Below are 25,939 nucleotides of genomic sequence, written 5' to 3' on the forward strand. Positions count from 1 at the left end.
TTCACAAAAAAAAAATATATATATTTACCCAAAAATATATGGGGGATTGGAAATGATGCAGACAATTATATTGATGGAAGCAACAATTTATCTGCAATATTAAAGCTGATCTAGCCCTACCAAAATGTTTTTTTTTATCTACATCCCCACTTCTAAAACCAAAGTTGCGCACCTGGGTTTGTATAATTTTCATTTAGATTTTAATATTATTTTGATTAACCACATGACATTGATTTTGAGATATGATGACTAGAGGTCGACCGATTAATCGAAATGACGGATTAATTAGGGCCAATTTCAAGTTTTCATAACAATCGGTAATCGATCATGGCCGATTACATTGCATAATTGCAAGGCTATGCTCAGTGAGTCTATACATAGTCAAGGATTTTCTTAATTTTAGGTCAGTCATTCTGCCCTGTTTACTTTAGGTTTAGGGCCAGATTCTGTTGAGATAATTCCACTAGAGGGAATAGTAGCCGTTTTTGTGCTATTTTGTGTGTTTTTTGCGCTGATCTTAACTTTTTTTGTACATCGTGTTTCCGCCATCATTTCCTATGACCGCAAAGAGCTTCTGGACATCAGAACAGTAATCACTAAACTCAATTTGGATGAGGATTTCTACTTCAATGAGTGGGGTGGTGGGTAGCCTAGTGGTTAGAGCGTTGAATTACAGGAAACATCCACACTGAGCTAAAGGCTAGAGCTGCTGCTTTCAAGGAGCGGGACACTAATCTGAACGCTTATAAGAAATCACGCTATGCCCTCAAACGAATCATCAAACAGGCAAAGCGTCAATACAGGACTAAGATTGAATCCTACTACACCGGCTCTGACACTTGTCGGATTTGGCAGGGCTTGCAAACTATCACAGATTACAAATAAAAACCCAGCCACGAGATGTCCGCTGACGCGAGCCTACCGGACGAGCTAAATTACTTCTATGCTCACTTTGAGGCTAGCAACACTGAATCATGTATGAGAGCACCAGCTGTTCCGGACGACTGTGTAATCACAATCTCCATAGCCGATGTGAGTAAGACCTTTAAACAGGTTAACATTCACAAGGCCAAACAAGATACCAGGATGCACACTCAGAGCATGCGCTTACCAGCTGGCAAATGTTTTCACTGACATTTTTAACCTCTCCCTGACCCAGTCTGTAATACCTACATGTTTCAAGCAGACTAACATAGTCCCTGTGCACAAGAACGCCAAGGTAACCTGTCTAAATGTCTATTGTCCCGTAGCACTCACATCTGTAGCGCAGGAGGTCGGTGGCACCATAATTGGGGAGGACAGGCTCGTGGTAATGACTGGAGCAGAATTAGTGGAATAGTACCAAATAAATCAAACACATGGTTTCCATTCACTCTGTTCCAACCATTATAATGAGCCGTCCTGTAGCCATAAAACGCTTTGAAAGGCTGGTCATGGCCTACATCAACACCATCACCCAGACACCCTGGACCCACTCCAATTCGCATACCGCCCAACAGATCCACAGATGAACACTGCCCTTTCCCACCTGGACAAAAGGAGCACATACTTGAGAATGCTGTTCGTTAACTACAGCTCAGCGTTCAACACCATAGTGCCCTCCAAGCTCATCACTAAGCTAAGGACTATGGGACTGAACACCTCCCTCTGCAACTGGATACTGGTCTTCCTGACGGGCCGCCACCAGGTGGTGAAGGTAGGCAACAACACATCCGCCACACTGACCTTCAACACAGGGGTTTCTCAGGGGTGCATGCGTAGTCCCCTCCTGTACTCCATGTTTACCCACAACTGCGTGGCCCGCATGAATCCAACACCATTAATTTTGCCGACTACAGAACGGTGGTAGGCCTCATCACCAACGACGATGAGACAGCCTATAGGGAGGAGGTCAGAGAGGACATAAACCTCTCCCTCAACATCAGCAAGACAAAGGAGCTAATCGTGGACTACAGGAAATGGAGGGCCGAGCACGCCCCCATTCACATCGAGAGGGCTGTCATGGAGTGGGTCAAGAGCTTTAAGTTCCTCTGTGTCCACATTTCTAAGGACTTATCATGGTCCAAACACACGTGAAGAGGGCGTGAAAATAACTCCTCCCCCTCAGGAGGCTGAAAAGTTCTACAGCTTCACTCTTGAGAGCATCTTGGCTGCCTGCATCACCGCCTGGCATGGCAAATGATTTCCATCTGACCATAAGGCGCTACAGAGGATAGTGTGTACGGCCCAGTACATCATTGTGGACTACTATACCAGGTGGTGTCAGAGGAAGTCCCTAAGAATTGTCAAAGACTCCAGCCACCCAACTCTTAGACTGTTCTCTCTGCTACCACACAGCAAGCGGTACCAGAGTGTCAAGTCTGGGACCAAAAGGCTCTTGAACAGTTTCTACCCCCAAGCCATGACTGCTGAACAGTTAATCAATCTCTACCCTTTTTAGTTGCATTGACCCCATTTTTATTTGTACTGATTCTCTTGCACCGGCTCTATGCACACTTACTGGACTCTACCAACACACTCACACATATTACACTGACACACATGCATATTTATGCCACACACACATACACATACACACACACACACACACATACACATACACATACACACACACACACACACATAGGCACACTTTCACACTCTTCACATACGCTGCTGGTACTCTGTTTATTATCTATCCTGATTGCCTTGTCATTTTTACCCCTACCTGCATGTACATTACCTCAATTGCTTCAACTACCTCGTACCCCTGCACATTGACTCGGTACTGATACCCCTTGTATACTGTTATACACTGAGTGGACACAACATTAGGAACTGGTCTTTCCATTACATAGACTAACCAGGTGAATCCAGGTGAAAATATGATCCCTTATTGATGTCACTTGTTAAATCCACTTTAATCTGTGTAGATAAAGGGAAGGAGAACCGTTAAAGAAGGATTTTTAAGCCTGGAGACAATTGAGACATGGATTGTGTATGTGTGCCATTTAGAGTGTGAATGGGCAAGACAAAATATTCAATTGCCTTTGAGCAGGGTAGGTGCCAGGCAGACCGGTTTGAGTGTGTCAAGAACGGCAATGCTGCTGGGTTTTTCATGCTCAACCATTTCCTGTGTGTATAAAGAATGGTCCACCACCCAAAGGATATCCAGCCAACTTGAAACTACTGTGGGAAGCATTGGAGTCAACATGCATCCCTGTGGAACACTTTCGACACCTTGTGGAATCCATTCCCTGACGAATTGAGGCTGTTCTGAGTGCAAAAAGGGTTGCAACGCAGTATTGGGACTGTGTTCCTAATATTTTGTACACCCAGTGTAGTCTCTTCATTGTAACTTTTTCCTTTTTAAAATTATTTTTTTTACTCTGCATTGTTGGGAAAGGGCTCGAAAGTAAGCATTTCATGGTAAAGTCTACACCTGTTGTATTCGGCGCATTTGACAAATACAATTTTATTTAATTTTGCTTTGATAGCATTCCAATTTGTTCTGTGTTTTGGTTTATTCTTTCCAGTGTGTCAAATAGTTATAATTGAGCTTTCTCAATATTTGGTTGGGTTTAATTGTGTTGCTGTCCTAGGGCTCTGTTGGGGTCTGTTTGTGTTTGTGAACAGAGCCCCAGAGCCAGCTGGCTGTGGGGACTCTTCTCAAGGTTAATCTCTCTGTAGGTGAGGGCTTTGTGGTGGAATGTGTGGGCATTGCATGTGGTGGAATGTGTGAGTTTTGTGCTGTACACACAGTATATTTTTGCAGAATTCTGCATGCAGTCTCGATTAGCTGTTTGTCCCTTGTCCCATTTTGTGAATTCTTGGTTGGTGAGTGGACCTCAGACCTCACAACCATAGAGGGCAATGGGTTCTATAATATTGAAGTATTTTTTTAGCTACATTCTGATTAGGATGTCAAGTTTTATGTTCCCTTTGATGGCATAGAAGGCCCTTAGATCGTTCACAGCCTTGTGGTAGTTACCTGTGGTGTTGATGTTTAGGCCGAGGTAGGTATAATTCTTTGTATGTTCTAGGGCAATAATGTCTAGATATAATTTCTATTTGTTATCCTGGCAACCATACCTTTTTTGGAACACCATTATTTGAGTCTTACTAAGATTTATTGTCAGGGCCCAGGTCTGACAGAATCTGTGTACAAGATCTAGATGCTGCTGTAGGGCATCCTTGGCTGGGGACAGAAGCACCAGATCATCTGCAAACGGTAGACATTTGATTTCCGAGTGCCCTCTCTCTCTCGCACTCTTTCTTTCACTCTCTCTCTCTCTCTCTCTCTCTCTCTCTCTCTCTCTCACTGAATCAGTGCTCACTGTGACCAATAAAACTGACTGAATTAGAGGTGTGAATGTTTAAATGTTTAAATTAAATTGGGATCATTAACGCTTAGAAAGAAATCCCTAACTGAAAAACAAAGATTCTTTTGTGTTGTTTTTTTCTCCGCAAAATTCAAATCACAGTGAAGTTATCACAAAACTACCACTAACTGTTACAGCGATGCTTGTACAAACTCGAACCTAGTCGCAGACAAACACAGCAAACAGAAGTAAAGGTAAATTCATCTCTTTACTTAGTCGCAGACAAAAACAAGGCAACAGCACAAGAGTGCACTAAGCAAAATATAAGACCAAAGCACAGATACAAGCAACTGAGGAACCTAAATATTTGAAGGTAATCAAAACCAGGTGAAACCAATAAGTAATAATTAGGGTAACCTGGAAACTAGAACACAAGGCAAGGGCGTCCTCCAGCGGTAACCCAAGGGAACAACAATCAAATAAACATAACCTGTGACAGGACGCCCCCCCCCACTCAAGGAATGGCTCCTGACATTCCACTAGGGGTAGCAGAGAGGCGACGAACTCCCGAATGAGTCCAGGATCCAGAATGTCGGAACCACGCTGGAACTGATGACTAGAAAGGATGTGTCACACAGTGTAGGCTGGCTGTCCCACTATCATTCGAGGCGGAGGTGGAGGCCGAGTGGCCGGAACCAGAACTGAACACCACAGGCTTGAGTCTGGAGATGTGGAAGTTGGGATGAATCCTCATGGACCGGGGAAGATGAAGGCAATAGGCCACTGGATTGATGCACCGTAGAACCTTGAATGGCCCAACATACCGGGGTGCCAACTTCTTAGATTCCATGTGTAGGGGCAGATCCCTAGGAGACAATCAGACCATCTGGCCTGGACGCAGGAGAGGGTGAGAACGGCGATGGCGGTTGGCCTGTCGTTGAGCTCGAGCAGAGAACCTCAGTATCGCTGACCGAGCCCTCTTCCAGGTCCGGCGGCAACGAGAGATGGGACGTTCAGCGGATAGAACCGCCACTTCAATCTCCTGATCTGGAAACAGAGGAGGCTGGTATCCGTACAACACCTGGAATGGTGACAGGCCGGTGGAGGAACACTGGAGAGTGTTGTGTGCGTACTCCACCGAGGGAAGTTGCTGACTCCAAGTGGTGGGGTTGGCAGACACACAGCACTGTAAGGCGGTCTCCAGATCCTGGTTCACCTGCTTGGCCGTTGGACTGAGGGTGATAGCCCTCAGTCAAACTGGCTGATGACCCCAGAAGGTTACAGAACGCCCTCCAGAATCTGGAGGCAAACTGGGGGCCCCGGTCGGAGACAATGTCCAGAGGAAGTCTGTGAAGGCGGAAAACATGCTGAATGACTAGCTGAGCAGTCTCACGGGCAGATGGAAGCTTAGGCAGCGGAATGAAATGTGCCGTCTTGGAAAAGCGGTCCACAATGACCAGGATGACAGTGTGGCCCTCTGAGGATGGAACCTGTGATGGAATCCATAGAGAGATGAGACCAGGGTCGAGAAGGTGTTGGCAGCAGATGAAGAAGCCCCAGAGGCTGCTGACTAGGAGTCTTATTCCGGGCGCGTGTCGGACAGGGAGCCACGAAGGTCAGAGTGTCCACCTCCGCTGAGGGACACCAAAACATCCTCCTCAAAAACTCTAGCTTTTGCTGCCCTCCCGGATGAGAGGTGAGACGCGATGAGTGAGTCCACTGTACCTTGGACCGTGCCCCAAGAGGAACAAAAAGTCTGTTAGAAGGACAGCCGTCAGGAACTGCCTCCCTATCTTGCACCTCCCTCACTACAGTCTCTATACCCCAGGACACCGGCACGAGGATGAGCGACTTGGGGATGATGGATCCAAGTGGCCGATCCTCACTGTAGCTGGGGAACTGGCGAGACAGGGCATCCGGCTTCACGTTCTTAGAACCCGGGTGGTAAGATAACAACATGAATCTGAACCGAGTGAAGAAAAGAGCCCAACAAGCCTGTCGGAGATTGGGGCATCCTCCTGGATGTAGGCCAGGTTCTTGTGGTCCGTCTAAACTGTAAAAGGATGTTCCGAGCCCTCCAACCAGTGCCGCCACTCCTCCAAAGCCAGTTTGACTGCAAGCAGCTCCCGATTGCCGACATCATAGTTCCTCTCCGCTGGAGTGAGACGTCTGGAGAAGAAGACACAGGCGTGAAGCTTTTGGTCTTTAGCTGAGCGCTGAGACAGAACTGCACCCACATCAACGTCAGAGGCATCCACCTCTACCACGAAGGGAAGAGAAGGATCTTCATGAACTAGAATGGTTGCAGAAAAAAAAATATTCTGGTCCTGGAACGCCCCCTCAGCAGCCGAGGTCCAGCTTACATGCCCAGCCTTACATGCCCTTGGTGAGCGCTGTCAATGGCACAGCCACATAACTAAAGTCTCTCACAAATCTCCGGTAGAAGTTAGCAAAACCCAAAACACGCTAGACTTGCTTGACAGTGCTGGGCCGCGGCCAGTTGACCACCGCTTCTACCTTTTGGGAGTCCATCCGTACACAGCCTTGAGACACAATGTACCCCAGGAAAGAGATCGGAGGAATGTGAAACTCACACTTTTCACATACAAGTGGTGAGAGAGGAGTCTTTGAAGGACCTGGCATACATGTTGGACTTGTTCAACCATGGACATGTGGAAGATGAGGATGTCATCCAGGTATACAAACATGAACTGGTGAAGGAAGTCGCGCAGCAACTAATTTATTTTATTTTATAAACAAATACCTAACTGTTGCTAGCAGCAGCGTAGGCCCCCAACTACAAACATTAGATAGGAATCTTCACTCTAAAGAAGTGCCAATTACAGAAATGATTGCAGTTGATATGCAGCCATTGTCACTGGTAAAGGATGTCGGCTTCAATGCCTGATGGCATATTTAGAACCAGATGACAAGATGCCATTTTGAAAAACTGTGATGGTCTGGTTTGTACAATGATTGCTCTGCAAGTACAAAGCGCAAGCTCTCAATATATTGTGGGATGACTATGAACACGCTGCCATACATCACTGCAACAAGTCGTCACACTGATGAGAAGTGGGACGTGAAGTTCCATGTACTGACAACTGAGAACATGGAGTAGAGGGACACAGCAGAGAGACTAAAAATGGCATTAACTACCATCGTTGCTGAGTGGGTGGTGGACAGCAGTAAGGTAGCCTTGAGTAGATGCCTTCTGGTAGCCTGAAGTAGATAGAACGGTATTGCCACCTAGTGGTCATACACAGCCCCATAACTGCATTAAGAATTCACATGTCATTTTATTATTTTGTTCTTATTGTTTAAACATTTAAATGATAAACAAGAATGTTTGTTTTTGTTGTCACATCCCTAGACTGAATCACCCTCCATAGGAAGGTTTCATGATGGATCGACTACACTGGGCCACGGTAGGAATGTGGTAATGATGTTAATTAACCTAGATACTGAACCAGGAACAGCTCACATTCTTCTCTAGTCCAGGGTCATTTTTTATTTTACCTTTATTTAACTAGGCAAGTCAGTTAAGAAGAAATTCTTATTTTCAATGATGGCCTAGGAACAGTGGATTATCTGCCTTGTTCAGGGGCAGAACGACAGATTTGTAACTTGTCAGCTCGGGGATTTAAACTTGCAACCTCCCAGTTACTAGCCCAATGCTCTAACCACTAGGCTACCCTGCCACCCCATCAGGCACCAAACTGAAGAAAACAGAAGGTACTGCCTGGATTTGTCCAATAACAAACACCCATTTGTGGTGGTGGTGATTACTAACTTCAAGACATGTGGTTATGATGAGGATGACTTTACGGCTGGTAATTGGTAATTACTTGAAATCAAATTTGATCAAATGTGTGTGTGAGGTCTCCCGGGCTTGTGCTGATAAAGCATCTTCAGTACTCTCCCTTTCTACTCTTCCTCCTCATCCTCCTCCATAAAAAGTCCTCAGTGCTCTCCTCCTTCTAAACCTCGTCCTCAGGCGAAGACAAAGCCGGTGGACGAAACTCCTTCCTAACACGTACCTAACACGTTTAGTCATCGCTGTTAGATCTAATCAATCTGTAAAGTCACACGTGTAAAATGGGGTCTCCTCCAAGGCTGATTAAGCATCTTCTGTCCTCTCCTCCTCTGTTAGTACTGTTTAGTCACTGCTAGACATCATCCCTTGAGCGAATACCAAGATGTCGGTTTACATCAGTTTCCCGAAAACAGTTTTCCCCCAAAATTGGTCCCTGGTTCTCGAGTTCTTGAGAGCACCCTGCGGACATTATAGGATTTCCACCATGTTCCGTGTTCCAGAACTTCCATTCTAATTTACATAATTGAAGGTGCATCCAAAATACACGATAAGCATGATTTGCACACATTCATACACGGATGAATAATGGGATGACGTGCACTGCACTACACACACACACACGCATGCACACACAGAGTGGTGCGAGTCATACAACCCAAATGTGCTGTGAGACTTGGATCAAAATGCCGCCTGTTCACAAACACCCATGCACGCAGGTACACACGCACGGAAACACACACACGCACGGAAAAACACACACACATGCACGGAAACACATACATACGTGCACGGAAACACACACACACACACTGGTTGGCAGAGCAAGCAGGCAGCAATGAGAGTCATAGAAGCAATCAGAGAGCAACTAACAGTTGAGCTACACAGGGATTCTTGGAAATATTCTCTAAACTTTCACACCTCTCTCTCTGTGTACTCTGCCTGACCATCTCTGTCTCCATCTCTCTCTCTTGTTTTTTGTCTGTCTGTTTCTCTCTCTTTCGCTCCCCCCCCACACACACACACTGTTCTCAAAAATAAAAAATCCTCTTCTTGTGCAACCCTGCCTCTATGTTACACCAAAAGCAATAATGCATGAAATAACTCAACCGTGTGGGTGAGTGATATGTCTTACGCCATATTGTACTGTGAACCAAGCAGCGTTGAAGTGGAGTCGTCGGCTGTATACTGCTCTGTTTAGCTCGCTCCATATTGTCAAATACTTTATTTATATACCAATCAATAACACATTTTTCAGCCGAGGCAGGAAGATTAAGCTGCTGAAACACTCTATGGGTGCAGTACACTTCTAGAGCCTTTGATCAGTATTCTGTTCTGGAACACATGGGAACATAATTAACATTATAGATTGCAGTTGTCCTCTAGCTGCACACTTATACTTCAACTCTCCCACACAAACTAATCAGAACCCCGACTACTCACTCACATTTTGAGTTGTATTACCTTTTCTAAACTTGTCCGGCAGAATTTAAAGTTAAATGAACATTCCGTCATTCCGTAATTTGCGGAGGGAGAAATGTCCCAAACATTCTCTATGTAGCCTATACTTTGAAAGTCAAAAGGCTTCTCTTGAACTTCTACACTCTTGGGAAAAAAGTACTCTAGAACCTTAAAGGGTTCTTCTGCTGTCCCCATAGGAGAACCCTTTGAAGAACCCGTTTGGGTTCCTTCTTGAACCCTTTCCACTGAGGATTCAACATGGAACCCACTAGGGGCCTCCTATGGGGACAGCCAAAGAACCCCTATGGAAACCTTTTTTTGAAGGGTGTATGAAGTAGCCTGAGGTTCCCCTCTATCTCTATGTAACCTGAACACTTTGTCCTACAATAGCGTACCTTGCCAAAACAACCTATTAAAATGTTAATGTCCCGACCACACCTCATTGACCTGCATTGCAATGACACACTTGCTGCTTGACTTTGCAATGAGGGTTCTCGCCTTGAGCCATAGTCAATGAAGGTTGGCACTGACAGACTTACAGACATCTCTCTCTAGGTCTACAATACACCATCCAGGCCAGGGGGGCCGAACTCATCTGGCCTTGCAGACAGGGTTGTTGGGTTGGGCTCAAATCCATTTAAATTTGAGTCAATTCACAAAGTAAACTGAAATTCCAATTCCAAGTTGTTGTCATAGAGAAACATTGGTGAGAATTGGAATTTCAGTTTACTTCCTGAATTGTCGGAATTGAAATGGAATGAACTTCAACCGTGGTCTACTGTCCCTGCTTGCCGAAGAGAGGGTCCTAGTTGAAACCGATGAAGCCTTGTTCACAGCTCTATTGACTGTTGTTTTTGTAATATATCATTAACCAATAGGGCTATTATACTGTCATACTGCACGTGCCAGGAAACTGACCCTCTTAAACTTGGTTAAGCTTCTCTAGTGGCCGTGAGTTATTTACTCTGAAAAATAAGAAACTTACAAGGTCATGCAAGTTACTTGTTTCTGTTGACGTCAAAAACATCATAAAAAAATGTCAAGTAAATTATATGGGGAGAAATTTTCCCAAGTAATATCACATTAGCCTATGTTTGTTTAGACCTCTGCCTTATATCCATAACTGAACACAGAACATAGAACACATAAGCAAGGTTTGGAACCGGTTCAGGGAACAGAACCGAAAACTGGAAAATAACTACATTTGGTAACACTTCCTTTTAATTACATGTGTAATTACACTACAACAAGTATTGTAGTTGACTCATAGTTTCTTCAGGCACAGTTTGCCGGCCCTTAATGAATAACACCCATGCCAATATATCCTCTAAACACCGGCTTCGAGGACATTATCACTTTGCCAACATATTCAAATAATGTTTGACATACTTTTATTAAAAACTTGATTTTGATGAATTTACTCATACTATTTCATCCTTCCAAAAGATATAGTCCCGACACAAATCTAGCGTTGCCAGAGACGTGGCCCAGTCGTTCAGACTTTTTGTTTAGTATATATGGACGCGACAGTCTTTTGTTCTAAATGTTCCATTGCCATACTGGCTGGCAACGTTCTTATATCTTGCTTGCTAGCTAACCAACTACGGCAAACTTACAGTCCCGTCAAAAATTGCAGCAAAGTAGCTGCATTTGCATTTGTTTAAGATGTTTTCTAGTGACATTTAATTGGATACATCCATAACAATGAGCTAATGAGGTGCGATTTTGCCTGGCATAGAAAATGTGCTCACTCGTCAGGACACTGTTGTTCAGAGGAGCTAGCCAACAACACAGCTAACATAATCACTTCAAACTGAAGTTTCATTTGACCTTTTTTGTATTGGCATTTCTTTGTATATATCCATAAAAATGATGCCAACTGATTCATGATTTCGACTGGCTGAGAAACGCTGCCTGTCTGTCTCATCCAGATTCCAGACATGGTCAATACTATGGGACAACTGGAGATAGAATTTTAATATTTAAACAACGTTGCAAATGTCAGAGAGACAGACAGCAAGTTTCATACAAATCTCCGCTGTTGAAGTCTAAAAGAATGTGAGATAATGTCTTGTGGGGATCAAGTTTATAAATTGCCTGGCTGGGCTGATGAGACAGTGGATTGTGCAGTGAGATTGAACAGAGTAAATAGGCATTTTAACATCATAGATTTAGCCGGTGGTAACTTGTTGAATAGACACCGGCTGGAATGTGGTTTTAACCAATCAGCATTTAGGATTAGACCCACCCGTTGTATAAAATGTGATAACAACATGTAATTGGTATTAATTCGAGAAGTGTAACAATGAATGCTTGTTACCATGCCTGTTACAAATGGGTAGGTTGTGACAAAGGGATCCCATGTGGATGCACTGCGTGTCTGAGAGATTATCACCTATGCTCAATAAACTCGAATTACTAAACCATGAATATGCACTGTTCAAAACATATCTCCAGTCAACATTGTTGCTAGCACTTGCCCCCAAAATAAAGGGTTAACTTGGTTGAGCTGACGAAAACAGATCTAATACAAGTGTAATCCCAGATAAGGAATAAGACACTATTTGAAAGCACATGTAATGTTTGCCTAAGTACAATGTAATTACTAGTTGTTACGCAGGTTTTTAGCTAGTTAAAATGAAGTGTATCTCGAGGGGTACTTACTTGTAACTAATGTGTACCTTTACAGTACATTACCCATTCTGACAACCTGGCCCTCAATTTAAACCTTGTGGATGCAAGATCCAAGTGGGAGAATAAATACACTAGTACACCACATATCTGCATAAGTACAATGTTATTACAAGGTGTTATACAGGATTTGTCTAGTTATAATGAAGTGTATATTGAGGGGTACCTACTTTAATTATAATGTACCGATAGCCAGTGGTGGAAAAAGTACCCAATTGTCATACATATAAATGTGATATTTATTTTTATATAAATTAGCAACCAAAAAAAAAAAAACATTTTTGCTTTGTCCTTATTGTGTGTAGATTGGTGAGAAAATGTTTTTTAAATACTATTTTGAATAAGGCTGAAACCTAACAAAAGGTGGAAAATGTCAAGGGGTCTGAATACTTTCCAAACATAGTAAGCAATTTTCGGGGACCACTTTTTGTATACAAAAGTACCGGAGAATCTCTTTAATAATAAACAACCATTCATAAGGATGGTCATCAACATAAATGCAATTTTATGTTGGAAGATTTTCAATGTTGTATTATTATTTAGATGAAAGATATGGAAAGCCATTAAAGCCATTTTTGAGTAAGCTGTCCCCAACCATTTGTTTTTATTTTGGTCGACAGAGAAGTCGTCTGTAATTTCGACCAATCGATTAGTCAAAATGTTGAAACGTGTATTTTTCCATATATAAACACCCTATGTGTTTGAATAAAATATATGCCCTGACCTGAGCTTGTCTGATTCTTTAAGCACACTGTTTGATTAAATAACTAAGACACACAAATTACTCAAGCGGGAGGGAGCCCGATGGCCACACTGTAAAATAAAAAAGTCAAGAGTCCCTGTGCGACTGTTGTCTCTCTCTCCTCCCTGCTGCATCGAACAGGCTCCACAGCACAGCAAGTGTTTACCACACTGTCCATGTTGTAGCTGCAACATAATTACAGCCATTTAGTTTCTTACTTTTTTCTGAATGAAAAGTTATGTTACTGAAATACCTTGTTTGTTTTGGAAAAACTTTCCCTATTCCCTCAACTCTTGCCCTCTTTATGTGAAACATGTTTGCATCACATGCACGTGACCAATAGGGCTTGACCATTAGGGCTTGACCTATAGCCTATCATAATGACATCTTTGTCACGCCCTGACCTTAGAGAGCCTTTTTATTTCTCTATTTGGTTAGGTCAGGGTGTGATTTGGGTGGGCATTCTAGTTTTCTATTTCTTTGTTGGCCGGGTAGGGTTCCCAAACAGAGGCAGCTGTCTATCGTTGTCTCTGATTGGGAATCATACTTAGACAGCCTGTTTTCCACCCTAGTTTGTGGGATCTTGTCTTTGTATAGTTGCTGTTTAACGCTACAGAGCTTTAGGTTAGTTTATATTTTGTTGGTTTTTGGTGATAATTTAATAAAGTACGATGAACATTTTCCACGCTGCACTTTGGTCTCACTCATTCAACGACGGACGTGACAGAAGATCCCACCACCAAGTGACCAAGCAGCATGCCCAGGAGTAGAGTACATCTTGGACCTGGGAGGAGTTAATGGCAGGGGACAAGACCCTGCCATGGAATCAGGCGGAGGCAGCGAGAGAGAGGAACGGCGACAAGACCAGGAATATAGGACACGACGCAAGCAAGAGAGGCAGCCCCAACATTTTGGGGGGGAAGGGGGCACACGGAGTGGTCGGCGGAGCCGAGGGTTGAACCAGAGCCAGTCACAGAGTCGAGTGAGGAGCTCGATTCCGGAGAGAGGTGCTGGCGTTGAGAGCGCTGCAGAGCATAATCTTAAACTGCCATGCTCACACCAGTCCGGTGTCATATGCACCGGATTCACGCATCTGGCCTCAGGTGCGCATCCCCAGTCCATCCCCAGTCCGTACGTCCTGTGTCTCCTTCACGCACTCGCTTTAGGGAGCATGTGACCGTTCAGGCACCATGTTATGCGGTTCTACGCACCGTGTCTCCAGTGCGCCTTCACAGCCCAGTGCGTCCTGTGCCAGCACCCCGCACTTGCCGGGCTAAAGTGAGCATCCAGCCAGGATGGGTTGTGCCAGCTCTACGCTCCAGACCTCCAGTGTGCCTCCACAGCCCAGTACGTCCTATGCCTCCTCCCCGCACTCGCCCTGAGGTGCGTGTCATCAGCCCGGTGCCACCTGTACCGGCCCCACGCATCAGACCTGCAGTGCGCCTCCACAGTCCAGTACGTGCTGTGCCTCCTCCCATCATTCGCCCTGAGGTGCGTGTCATCAGCCCAGTGCCACCTGTACCCGTCCCACGCATCAGGCCTCCAGTGCGCCTCCACAGTTCAGACAGTTCCCAGTCCAGAGCTTCCGTCGACAGTTCCCAGTCCAGAGCTTCCGTCGACAGTTCCCAGAGCTTCCAGAGTTCCCAGTCCAGAGCAGTTCCCAGTCCAGAGCTAGAGCAGTTCCCAGTCCAGACAGTTCCCAGTCCAGAGCTTCCGGCGACAGTTCCCAGTCCAGAGCTTCCGGTGACAGTTCCCAGTCCGGAACCTCCAACGACGGTCCACAGTCCGGAACCTCCTACGACGGTCCACGGTCCGGAACCTCCTGAGACGGTCCGCGGTCCGGAACCTCCTGAGACAGTCCGCGGTCCGGAGCCTCCAGCGACGGTCGGCGGCCTGGCGCCTCCTGCGACGGTCGGCAGTTCGGAGTCCCCGGCAACGATCTACTGTCTGGTTCCTCCAGCGATGATCTACGGTCCGGAGCCTCTAGCGACGATCCACGTTCCATGGAAACGGAGGGATCAGCAAGCGGAGCGGGGTCTACGCCCTGAACCGGAGCCGCCACCGAGGTTAGATGCCCACCCGGACCCTCCCTCATAGAGTCAGGTTTTGCGGCCGGGGGGGGGGGGGGGGGGGGTGTACTGTCACGCTCTGATCTTAGAGCCTTTTTATTTCTCTATTTAGTTAGGTCAGGGTGTGATTTGGGTGGGCATTCTAGTTTTCTATTTCTTTGTTGGCCGGGTAGGGTTCCCAATCAGAGGCAGCTGTCTATTGTTGTCTCTGATTGGGAATCATACTTAGGCAGCCTGTTTTCCACCCTAGTTTGTGGGATCTTGTCTTTATATAGTTGCTGTTTAGGCTACAGAGCTTTACGTTCGTTTATATTTTGTTGGTTTTTGGTGTTCATTTAATAAAGTACGATGAACACTTTCCACGCTGCACTTTGGTCTCACTCACTCAACGACGGACGTAACACATCTATAAATTGGTTATAACAAAGTCGAACACCGTAACACGTGACAGCAAAATGGATCCGGAGGACGTGAAAAAGAAACTTGATACGGGTGTATGTTTTCTGGTTTTTCAGGAGGGAATGTGGAAGTCAGATGTGTGGAAGACATTTAGACTTAGTTGTGGAAATTACTGGAGCTCCAGAAAAAGGAGGGTATAGGAGGAAGTGCTGAGTGAGTATTGTGTGCCAAACAACTGCTGTTGGATTACAATATTATACTTTTTTCAAAACCATTTGGAACAGTGTAAACAAGACAAAATGAATTAGAAGTGTATCAGAGAGTCTGTTATAACGAGAGAAAAATATATATAAAGCCTTTATTACAGCAAAGACTTAAAACAGTTACATGCATTCGTTGAATTGCGGTTTATTTTCTGTACGGAGCTACTTATCCAAAGCTTCCTTTATTTCATTTTAAAACTAAAGTGCTTGATTGAATGACACACTCTTAGGACTGCAGCTCGATGGTGGTTATGGAAGGCTATTACTGTAAGACACCGACTAATGATAATGACATTACTTATTATAATGATGGTCATAATAATAATAGTAATAATAACAATAAGAAGAAGGAGATCAAGAAAAAGTAGGGTATAGGAGGGAGAGCTGCGTACATATTGCGTGTGACAAACAGGTGCGGTTAGATTACAATATTATTTTTTTCTGCCTGTTTGTAGCAGTGTAAACACTAAATAAATAATAAATAATATCAGAGTCTGTTCTAACGAAAAACAATTGTAACGCCTTTATCACAGCACTGCAAAGATGAAAAAGAGACTGATTTGTGAAATGGCTTTATCCAACATTTTGCGGTTGTGTGAGGCTTGGTGCTCACCGGATTCAGTAGGCTTTTGACACAAACACGAACAAGCAACAGAGGCAGGATCTGTCTTATTTCTGTAGATTATATATGGATGATTTATAAAGCCAGGCATGTTTAATAGTTAGGCTATTGATTATAGACCGTTATAGATTATAGTTGGTTTCCTCTCTACTCAATTTTCTTAGACAATTTTGTCAAGAGCTGTTTCCTCGTCTCCTCACTCCGCTGCATTGTTCTCAACACTAATATGCGGCTTAACTTCGCTATTATGCACGTAGCAACATATAGGGAAAGGCACCAATTCAACGGTTCACTGAAGATTATGTTTAAGAACCATAGACAGCGCTGGAGGTAGCGCATTTGTTATAGAATAATATTATATTTATTAGTGTTGCACCATTATTCTTACATGATATAACCAATTGCAATTTCAGTAGCACATGTCTTAGGGTGATGGACTGTGCCATCCACATGGCATCCGTAATGGATTAGTCCACAGAGACAGGCACGAATCAGACATGTTACTTTTTTTAGATAATTTGCAACTGCTCGACTAAAGAAATCTCGGTCGACAAACAGCCTATTGACCAAACAATCGACCAGTCGACTAAATGGATTCAGCCTCAGTTTTTGATTTTGTCTGTGTACAATTTATACTTTATGAGTGTATATTTGAATAATTATCCGGGTTCATACATCTATTAATTAGCATCAAGAGAGTTTTGGTCAGTGTGACAGAATGTAGGCTAGGCATGTACACACCAGAAGAGAAGAACAAACCAAGGTGAGTATAAATCTTCTCTCCCTTCTCCCTGCCTCAGTCTCGGCTCTCACCTTTTTGTCAGTGCATGGTCAACCTCCTCATGCGTGTCCTGCTACAGCAGGGGAAGGAAGGAGAGATAAATGGTTGTAGTCATAACCACAGCCTACAAAAACGTAATGAAAAGTACAGAAAGGTCCACACACTATATGCTCTTTATATCACCTTAAATGCAAACGTTTAAAACGTTCTTCATTAGTCAAATATTGTCATTAAAGGTGAAATACGGAGCATATAGCGTGCTGGCCTTTCTGGTCTTCTCAGGAAAGGAGAGAGACTCATTATTTTCCATAAAAATGTATTAGACTGATGACTGGCTGGTCTAAACGCAGTGGCAATTCCCAGGACCAGGAGCTCCCATAAGGATCCCTACATACACAGTTACTGACCTTGGATTGGTCAGTTATACAAGGAATGAACAAACTGAGATAAGCGTGGCAAGAGTGTTGACATATAGGCTAGGTACATATAGAAGAATTTAGTTGACTTTCTGCATCTGAATGTCTATAGGCTAGGTTGTTTATCACAAAGCTTTTAGTATAATCTTTTCTCATTTTGCCTGTCATCATGCTTCACACACACACACGCTCACTGAATATTTATTGTTGTAAACTGCCATGTTCAGACAAACGCACAGCTACTGTAACATATGAGGATGAAAAAAATACATATGTTTACACCGGATAGGCACTGTGAAATGTGTTGTTTTACTTGGTCATAACGTTACAAGGAAAAGTAAAAAGGTAGCTAGCTACAAACGCTCAAGTGAGTTAAAAGGTAAAGTACAGTACTTACTTTTGCTTGTGATGCTCTTCAGTGATGTTTCACAAAGGTGTCAAGAGTCCTCACCGAAATTCACATCTTTGGTCCTTCAGTTCAACACTGAAGCCCATGCATTTCCATTGTGTCTGTTTGTGTCAGAATCAGAGAATCCGTTTGTCTATTTACTCTAATGTAGATTAAGAGACCTGTGTTAGAACTGTCTCAAAGTCTGTGTAATCAAAATTTGTAGAGAGCTTGTTGAGTGAAATCAGTGTGAATATTGTATGTCTGTACTGTATTTGCCAGTTTGTGTGGTTGATGGTATGTCGGTGCTGTGTAGTTCACAAGAGTCTGTGAGAGTAATCCATTAGTTCACCATGCGTTTCTGTGCTCCCTCTCTTCTCTGCTATTTCTGAGTGCCTCTACTCACTGACAGGACTGAATTTGAGCTCCGTCTGCTCTTACCATCCCTCCTTCCCCCTCGCCCTCCCTCCCTCTCCTCCCCCTTCCCCTTCCTCTTGGCTCAAACTAGCCTGTCCTCTAGAACGGGAGGAGGAATTAACAGCCAGAAGGAAGGGTAGCCAATGTTATTATACATACCTATGAACTCTCAGAGAGAGCTAGAGAGAGAGAGATACCGCATTGTAATAGGCTAGATTGACTGTACTCTATGTAGCCTATAGTGTTGTTGTTATGGGATGGAGAAGAGAGAGAGATAGACAGGAGAAACATCCAACCATAGGAATAAATATACTTTACTGAGTAAGGTGTTGTTGTTATGTAATTACTGAGTCATTGGCATTTATTGTTGTTTTCATGCCAGCTCGCTCATCCCTTAATTCCTCCTTTGTTAACAACATTGTTACTAAACAGGTAAAACATGTGATCTCTTTATGAGGTTCCTGGAGTGGCCTGTTGGTCATGAATACCACAGTCTATGACTAACTATTGGCTGAGTCAGCTTTGTCAACAACAGCATGTTCACAACCCACCTGGCTGAACACACATGTAGGTAGGTCACCATCGGGGCCTGTTTTGAATTATGTAAAGTTTTGTGACCCTTGTTAAATGCATTTTAAATACATTTGACTTTACTATACAAGAGAGAGAGAAAGTGAGTGAGTGTGTGTTGGTGTGTTTTAGAAACATACTTTGTTGCGTGTGTTTGTGTGTGCACACTGTCTCTGTTTTCATGTCACCGCCACCAGCAAACAAACAAAAGAGGGTTTTACCAGGAGTGTTGTCTTTCTCTGCCTGACCATACCAGAGCAGCATGGCTCAGCTGGCCCTGAGCCAAAAGATTTGGTAAAGAGGTCCATGGAAAGCAGACCGTGGGGGATAGAAGAAGGACGTCGGAATCGTATTTGCTCACATTCAACAAATCTGATCTAACAAAGTGGTCATCTGAACATCTTGGTCATGTTCTGTTATAATCTCTACCCGGTACAGCCAGAAGAGGACTGGCCACCCCACATAGCCTGGTTCCTCTCTAGGTTTCTTCCTAGGTTTTGGCCTTTCTAGGGAGTTTTTCCTAGCCACCGTGCTTTTACACCTGCATTGTTTGCTGTTTGGGGTTTTAGGCTGGGTTTCTGTACAGCACTTTGAGATATCAGCTGATGTACGAAGGGCTATATAAATAAATTTGATTTGATTTGGTCATCGTCAAATCTGTTATGATTGATGTGTTGTAACAGGCCCTTAATGTGGTTACTAAAGTCGGATTTTGGAACATTTTGTTTTCACTGCATAACATTTAGAAGTTGTTATTTTTCAGGTTGATGAAGTGACTGCTAACTCCCGCTCCTATAACTGGTCAGCATAGCTAGCATACAACAATCACTGGTAGTAGTCAGTCTTTTTAAACTGCAATGTAGTTGATTGGGTGACGATGACATGAACATGTATTGGGGTTGACAAGTGATTTTTTTACCTCAACATAGTATGAAATACACATATAGGCACATTTTTCTGGTGGGCAATGAGGAGATTCAGGATCTTTCCCCCAAGACATCTTTCCCACACAAGTTTCCATGGAATTACCATTGTTTGGGTCAAGCTCCGTTGACCTCTTCACAGCATCTGTAGAGACTCAGTGTCCCAGAGGGTCTCTGAAGCCAGAGAGCTATGGAACTAGAACCGTGCCAGATTATCCTCACATGTCACCTTCAAACTATTCCATTGTTCTACCGATGGTTCTCATAAGTTAATGCAATATGATTATCCTGTATTTTAACCGGAGCCTTATGGTGACTGGCTGGTCTAGTGCACTAAATAGGAAATAGGGTGCCATTTGGGACATTGCCAATGTGTCACATTGCTGCAGTGCAGCATCAATCGCTGATCCACTTCTGATCCATTCAAATGAAACAGCAGCGCGTGAGCAGCGTATGGGAGGCCGAACGAAGGCTTCCGGCCAAAGAACTTAATGAAATGACCTCAGGCAGCCCATAAAAAACAAAGCTATGAGTCTAGGTCAAGCACTGGCGTAAATCCCTGAGAGGGAAAAGAGGCATCTTGTGATGATAGTTTAAGCAGGAGGGAAACATTTGATTAAGCCTGGTCACTCAGACATGGAGGGTGTGAGTAGTCTGGTGTCTAAGAAAACAATAACACTTTGACAGAAAACCATTGAGACACGATAATAACACTTTGACCAGTGAGACACGTTTCATTCAACCACACTTGACTAGACAGTCAAGCACTGCATTGGAACACGGCCACCATTCCAATGTTCCCTAGAAACGAATATATTGTCCATAATAGTAATAACACTTTGACAGAAAACGAGTGAGACACGTTTCATTTAACATTTAACCATGCTTGACTACACAGAGTCACACACATTGAACCACCGCCTCCATCACTCACTGTGCAACAGTCCACAGGCAGATCTGTGTAGGCTATGCGCATGGGAAGTGAATGGGCATGTCGAACGAAGTTAGGAATTAACTATAAACTCACTCCACAGCTAGCTTGAAATGTTGCGGATGAAGCCATTCAGTTGTTACCTTTTTGGCGGCTCAACCCGTTGGAACGTTGTCAAGGAGGGCGGTCACCTTTGTTACGAAGCAGAGGATCACTGGTTTTAGCCCAGTATGGGGCAGTCGAACAGTGGAGGAAGCTAAGCTGTTAGCAACACACTGACCCCCTCCGTGACACATGTATGCGCTTAACAATAAACACATCAGGAGACAATTTATTTATTTTTAATTATTTAATTTTTTTATCAGCTTTACAAACATAGCTCTAAGATTATTTTCTCTTTCATGAGATACAGACAGTTGCTTTGCACCATCTCATTTTGTAACTTTTTTTTGTGTAAAAAAATATATTTATTTCATATTCAATAGGCTTGTTTTAAAAAAAATATTTCCCTAGTTTTTGGGATCAAAAGAGTTGATTAACATCAATACAATACATTACATCACAAATGACTGAGAATTGATTTGATGGAATTCACAATAACAAGAATATCACATTGTTCAACCCTTCCACATTTCATTTCAATGCGTCTTCTCCCTTTTTAGTTTAGTTCGAACTTTCCTCCCGGGCGTTAGCTTCTATTACAGTATTAAGATAACATTCTAGAATGACCGAATACCCTATGGATAAAAGTTCCACCACAGACGTTCCTTTTACTCAAGAGTCTACGTTTAAAAATGGTTTAGTGTTCTTTTAAAAATGTCTTTCAATTAAAAGCCACAGATTCTGCTTCAGGATGTTAAACTGGTGTGGCCTAAAGAAAATATCGGGTGACATCCTACATAGGGCTACGTTTCACATCTTTTCTTTTTGCATTACCTGTAGATGGTGAGGAGTGACGTCACTTGACCGGGTTGAGCAGTCGTGCTGGCCATCTCAGAAGGGGTGGACGGCAGGGGGTGATCTCTCATTGTCCTCGTGTCTCCGGCTCCTTCTGGGTCCACGTTGGAGGACCGTTCACATATATTAACCTCGCTCTCAGGAAGAAAAGAGTTGAAAATTGTCTTCTTCTTTTGCGCTCTCACTCTCCTCGCTCGATGACTGTAATGGTCTCTCTCAGATTTCTTGTCTTCGGCCTTCTGCTGTTTGCATTCATGTTCTGCTGATTCTTCACTGGAAGCTGCCTGTCTTAGAAGGAGTGGCCATTTTTATCACATAGGGTGCATTTTTGCTGGTGTTTTTATATTCTCTGGCTTTGTGGCCAAGGGATCCACAGAGCCAGCATTTGATGGTTGTACATTCTTTGGCTTGATGCAAGGTTACAGATGAAGCAGCTACCTGTCTGGTGTAGAAAACCCTACCACTGTAGATGCCCAAAGCGATTGCATTCGGCACCTTTAACAGCTCTCCTGTCCTTCCCCTCTTCACCTCCACCCTGTACTTTCTCACTCCGTACCAGATCCCATACTTATCGACGGGCTTCACAGTTGGCTGGTAGAATGGTGCGATATCTTTTGATGAAGGTTCTTCTCACCGATGTTCATTGAGGATTCCACCTGCCAGTGCTTCCACTTCTCATCCTGTGACTTGGTTGCATAGATTCCAGGAAGCGGTGCAAAGACGTCTCTGCTTTGAAAACTAGTTCACGTTCTTTCCTATTAGCTAAGGCTATGAAACTATAGATGTCACTGGCATTAATCCAATGAGACTCAAACAAAAGGTTATCCCCAACATATACTACACTGGGGGCCTTGTTTTCCCCCACATATCTCAGCCGGGTCCAGTACCATAATGGTAAGGCTTAGGTTGGCTGATCACTGTGGAAGATAAGGAGGGTGGACCACGGCTTACAACCGCGTCCTGACATTGTGTGTATACTAGTTGAGTTCAAGTGAATTAATTGCCAGGGCTGCACTATAACAAAACAGTGAATAAGTGTTTGCTAAACTAACTGTCAACAACCTATATAGCTGGCTAGCTCTAAGCATCAAAACTGAAAGGTGTCTCTGATGCTCCATTTTCCAAGCATATAGCAGCTCTTGTGCCAGTTTTAGATCCACCACAACTTTGTACTTGAGTAGGAACCAACCAACATGGAACCCATATAATTATAATTAACCAGTGGTGTAAAGTACTTGTGTAAAAATACTTAAATGGTTGTTTTCGGTATCTGTACTGTAGTTTACTATTTATATTTGACTGTTTTTACTCCACTACATTCCTAAAGAAAATAATGTACTCCATACATTTCCCTGACACCCAAAAGTACTTGTTACATTTTGAATTCTTAGCAGGACAGTAAAATGGTCCAATTTACACACTTATCAAGAGAACATCCCTGGTCATCCATACTGCCTCTGATCTAGCGGACTCACTAAACGCAAATGCTTTGTTTGTAAATGATGTCTGCGTGTTGAAGTGTGCCCTTGGCTATCCATACATGGAAGAAAAAATAATACAATTGTGCCATCTGGTTTGCTTAATATAAGGAATTTGAAATTATTTATGCTTATGTATATTTAATCAATTACATTGATTTTTGATACTTAAATATATTTAAAATCAAATACTTTTAGACTTTTTCTCAAGTAGTATTTTACTGGGTGACTTTCACTTTTACTTGAGTCATTTTCTATCAAGGTATCTTTACTTTTACTCGGGTATGACAATTGAGTACTTTTTCCACCACTGAGAATTAGTAGAATGGACATCCCCATTCAGGTCAATTATGCCATGATGGGTGGACTGGTGGCCATTTTGAGTGTCCCCATAGTTTTTCTCATTCTATTTCTATGGTGAAACCCAAGTGCAAACATCTCAATGTTCTCAATCAGAACTCTGTGGTTATTGGCTGGACATTCTCCCACATGTTGAGGCTCATTTCCAGCTCAGCATCGGAGCAGAGTATCAGGCCAGAAATGAAATGACAGCGGTTTTCCCCTGAGATGGTTAGGCTGCATCCCAAATGGCACCCTAATTCCCCAAGTGTGTGTTGGTGGACGATGTAGGGAATAGGGTGCCATTTGGGACATATCATTTGTCTCTTATGCAAAACCTTTCAGCAGCTACTCTCACAGACCTCCTCCTCGTTCTAATGGCGGTGTTGAAAGCTCTGCAGTCCACTCCGTTGCATAATGGTCAACGAATCAATCGTGTGGTCAATCCTGGACTGATGGACATTCCTTAGTTCATTCGTTCCCCGCCCTGGGGGATGTGGAATACATGGAGCCAGACCCAAAGCCAGTCTGTCAGTCTGCTTTACTGCCCGATGTTCCAAGAAGTTAAGAACCCTTGGCCTTGAGTCCACCAACACACACACACAGAGTCGAGTTCCGTTTGAGTTCTCCAACCAATATGGCCTGGCGAACGGAGCGTCGGTCCACAGAGATGATTACTGTTTTACGAGACACTTTATATTCTCCACGCGGGCCGAGGTGCGAAAAGTTCATCCAAGCAGATGGGGAAAGAAGTGGGCCACAGGCCTTGAGGAGGGGAGGGATGCCAGGTAGCACACGAACAAACACTAGTGATGTGTGGATTGACACATAAAATCCGCAGTCATATCGAGGCGGGCGTGTTTGGGGTCATGAAATACTATGTGGATGAAGGGTGCGTGGGTGGGTGGTTGAATGAAGAGGAAATAATAAAAACGTCCATAAATGTACAATTCTTGTGAAATCTATATCTATTGGCTACATTGAGGTTTTTCTTTCATTCTTTTTAGGCTATCTGGCATTAGTGCGTAAGCCTTTAAGGTTTAGGGCCTAACTGTACGCGCGCCAAATGCTTTTGGGAACGGGCAGAAAAAGTTAATGTCGATCCACTGGGGGGAAAAGCACAAAGTCAGAGTTGAATTCAATAAAAGAAAATCTGCGAAATGGAGAATGGAAAATAATGACAAGGGGGGGGGGGGGCAGAAACGTAATGTTTGGGAAAGATTTGGTGAGGTGGTAAAAGAGGATGATAGCAGTGTTATGTATGATGATTATTATTTTCTTTATTTTCCGTTCTACATTTCGCAGCTTTACTTTTAGGTTTTCCTGTTTACCTCCAGAGCATTACTTGAGCTTGCTCCTACCTTTCCGATTTGGTCCTACATACCTACACGTACGCTACAGTCACAAGACACTGGAGGCAGGGCTTTCTGCTATAGAGCTCCATTTTTATGGAATGGTCTGTCTATCCATGTGAGAGACGCAGACTTGGCTTCGACCTTTAAGTCTTTTATTGAAGACTCATCTTTTCAGTAGGTCCTATGATTGAGTGTAGCCCAGGAGTGTGAAGGTGAACGGAAAGGCACTGGAACAACGAACCACCCTTGCTTGTTCCCCTCTCTCCTCTGGGATTCTCTGCCTCAAACCCTATTACAGGGGCACTGGCTTACTGGTGCTCTTCCATGCCGTCCCTAGGAGCGGTGCGTCACTTGAGTGGGTTGAGTCACTGACGTGATCTTCCTGTCCGGGTTGGCGCCCCCCCTGGGTTTGTGCCTTGGGGGAGATCTTCGTGGGCTAAACTCAGGATAGTAAGTTGGTGGTTGAAGATATCCCTCTAGTGGTGTGGGGGCTGAGCTTTGGCAAAGTGGGTGGGGTTATATCCTGCCTGTTTGACCCTGTCCGGGGGTATCGTCGGACGGGGCCACAGTGTCTCCCGACCTCTCCTGTCTCAGCCTCCAGTATTTATGCTGCAATAGTTTATGTGTCGGGGGGCTAGGGTCAGTCTGTTATATCTGGAGTATTTCTCCTGTCTTATCCGGTGTCCTGTGTGAATTTAAGCATGCACTCTCTAATTCTTTCTTTCTTTTGTTGTGCTGCTGCTCCAGTTTAAACTGTTCTGCCTGTGGCTATGGGACCCTGGCCTGTTCACTGGATGTGCTACCTTGTCCCAGACCTGCTGTTTTCAACTCTCTAGAGACAGCAGGAGCGGTAGAGATACTCTGAATGATCGGCTATGAAAAGCTAACTGACATTTACTCCTGAGGTGTTACGCCAAGCCCTGTGCAACCACTGTGATTATTATTATTTGACCCTGCTGGTCAGCTATGAACATTTGAACATCTTGACCATGTTCCGCTATGATCTCTACCCGGCATCGGCA

General features: G+C 43.9%; 1 protein-coding gene and 1 long non-coding RNA gene across 2 annotated transcripts in view; one reads left to right on the forward strand and one right to left on the reverse strand.

The window, feature by feature from the left end:
- LOC115102679 (vasopressin V2 receptor-like) overlaps positions 1-18,387 on the reverse strand; it is a 42,762-nt gene extending 24,375 nt beyond the window's left edge. Inside the window, exons 1-2 of the mRNA XM_065005521.1 lie at positions 17,957-18,387; positions 17,176-17,216 (exon numbers count right to left, since the gene is read on the reverse strand). The gene's annotated coding sequence lies outside the window, so the exon portion shown is untranslated. The remainder of the gene's footprint in view (positions 1-17,175; positions 17,217-17,956) is intronic.
- Positions 1-25,939, forward strand: part of LOC135562984 (uncharacterized) — a 63,379-nt gene that overhangs the window by 19,864 nt on the left and 17,576 nt on the right. The window lies entirely within an intron of this gene.

The sequence above is a fragment of the Oncorhynchus nerka genome, linkage group LG20 (genome assembly GCF_034236695.1).
Source record: "Oncorhynchus nerka isolate Pitt River linkage group LG20, Oner_Uvic_2.0, whole genome shotgun sequence".
Lineage (NCBI taxonomy): Eukaryota > Metazoa > Chordata > Actinopteri > Salmoniformes > Salmonidae > Oncorhynchus > Oncorhynchus nerka.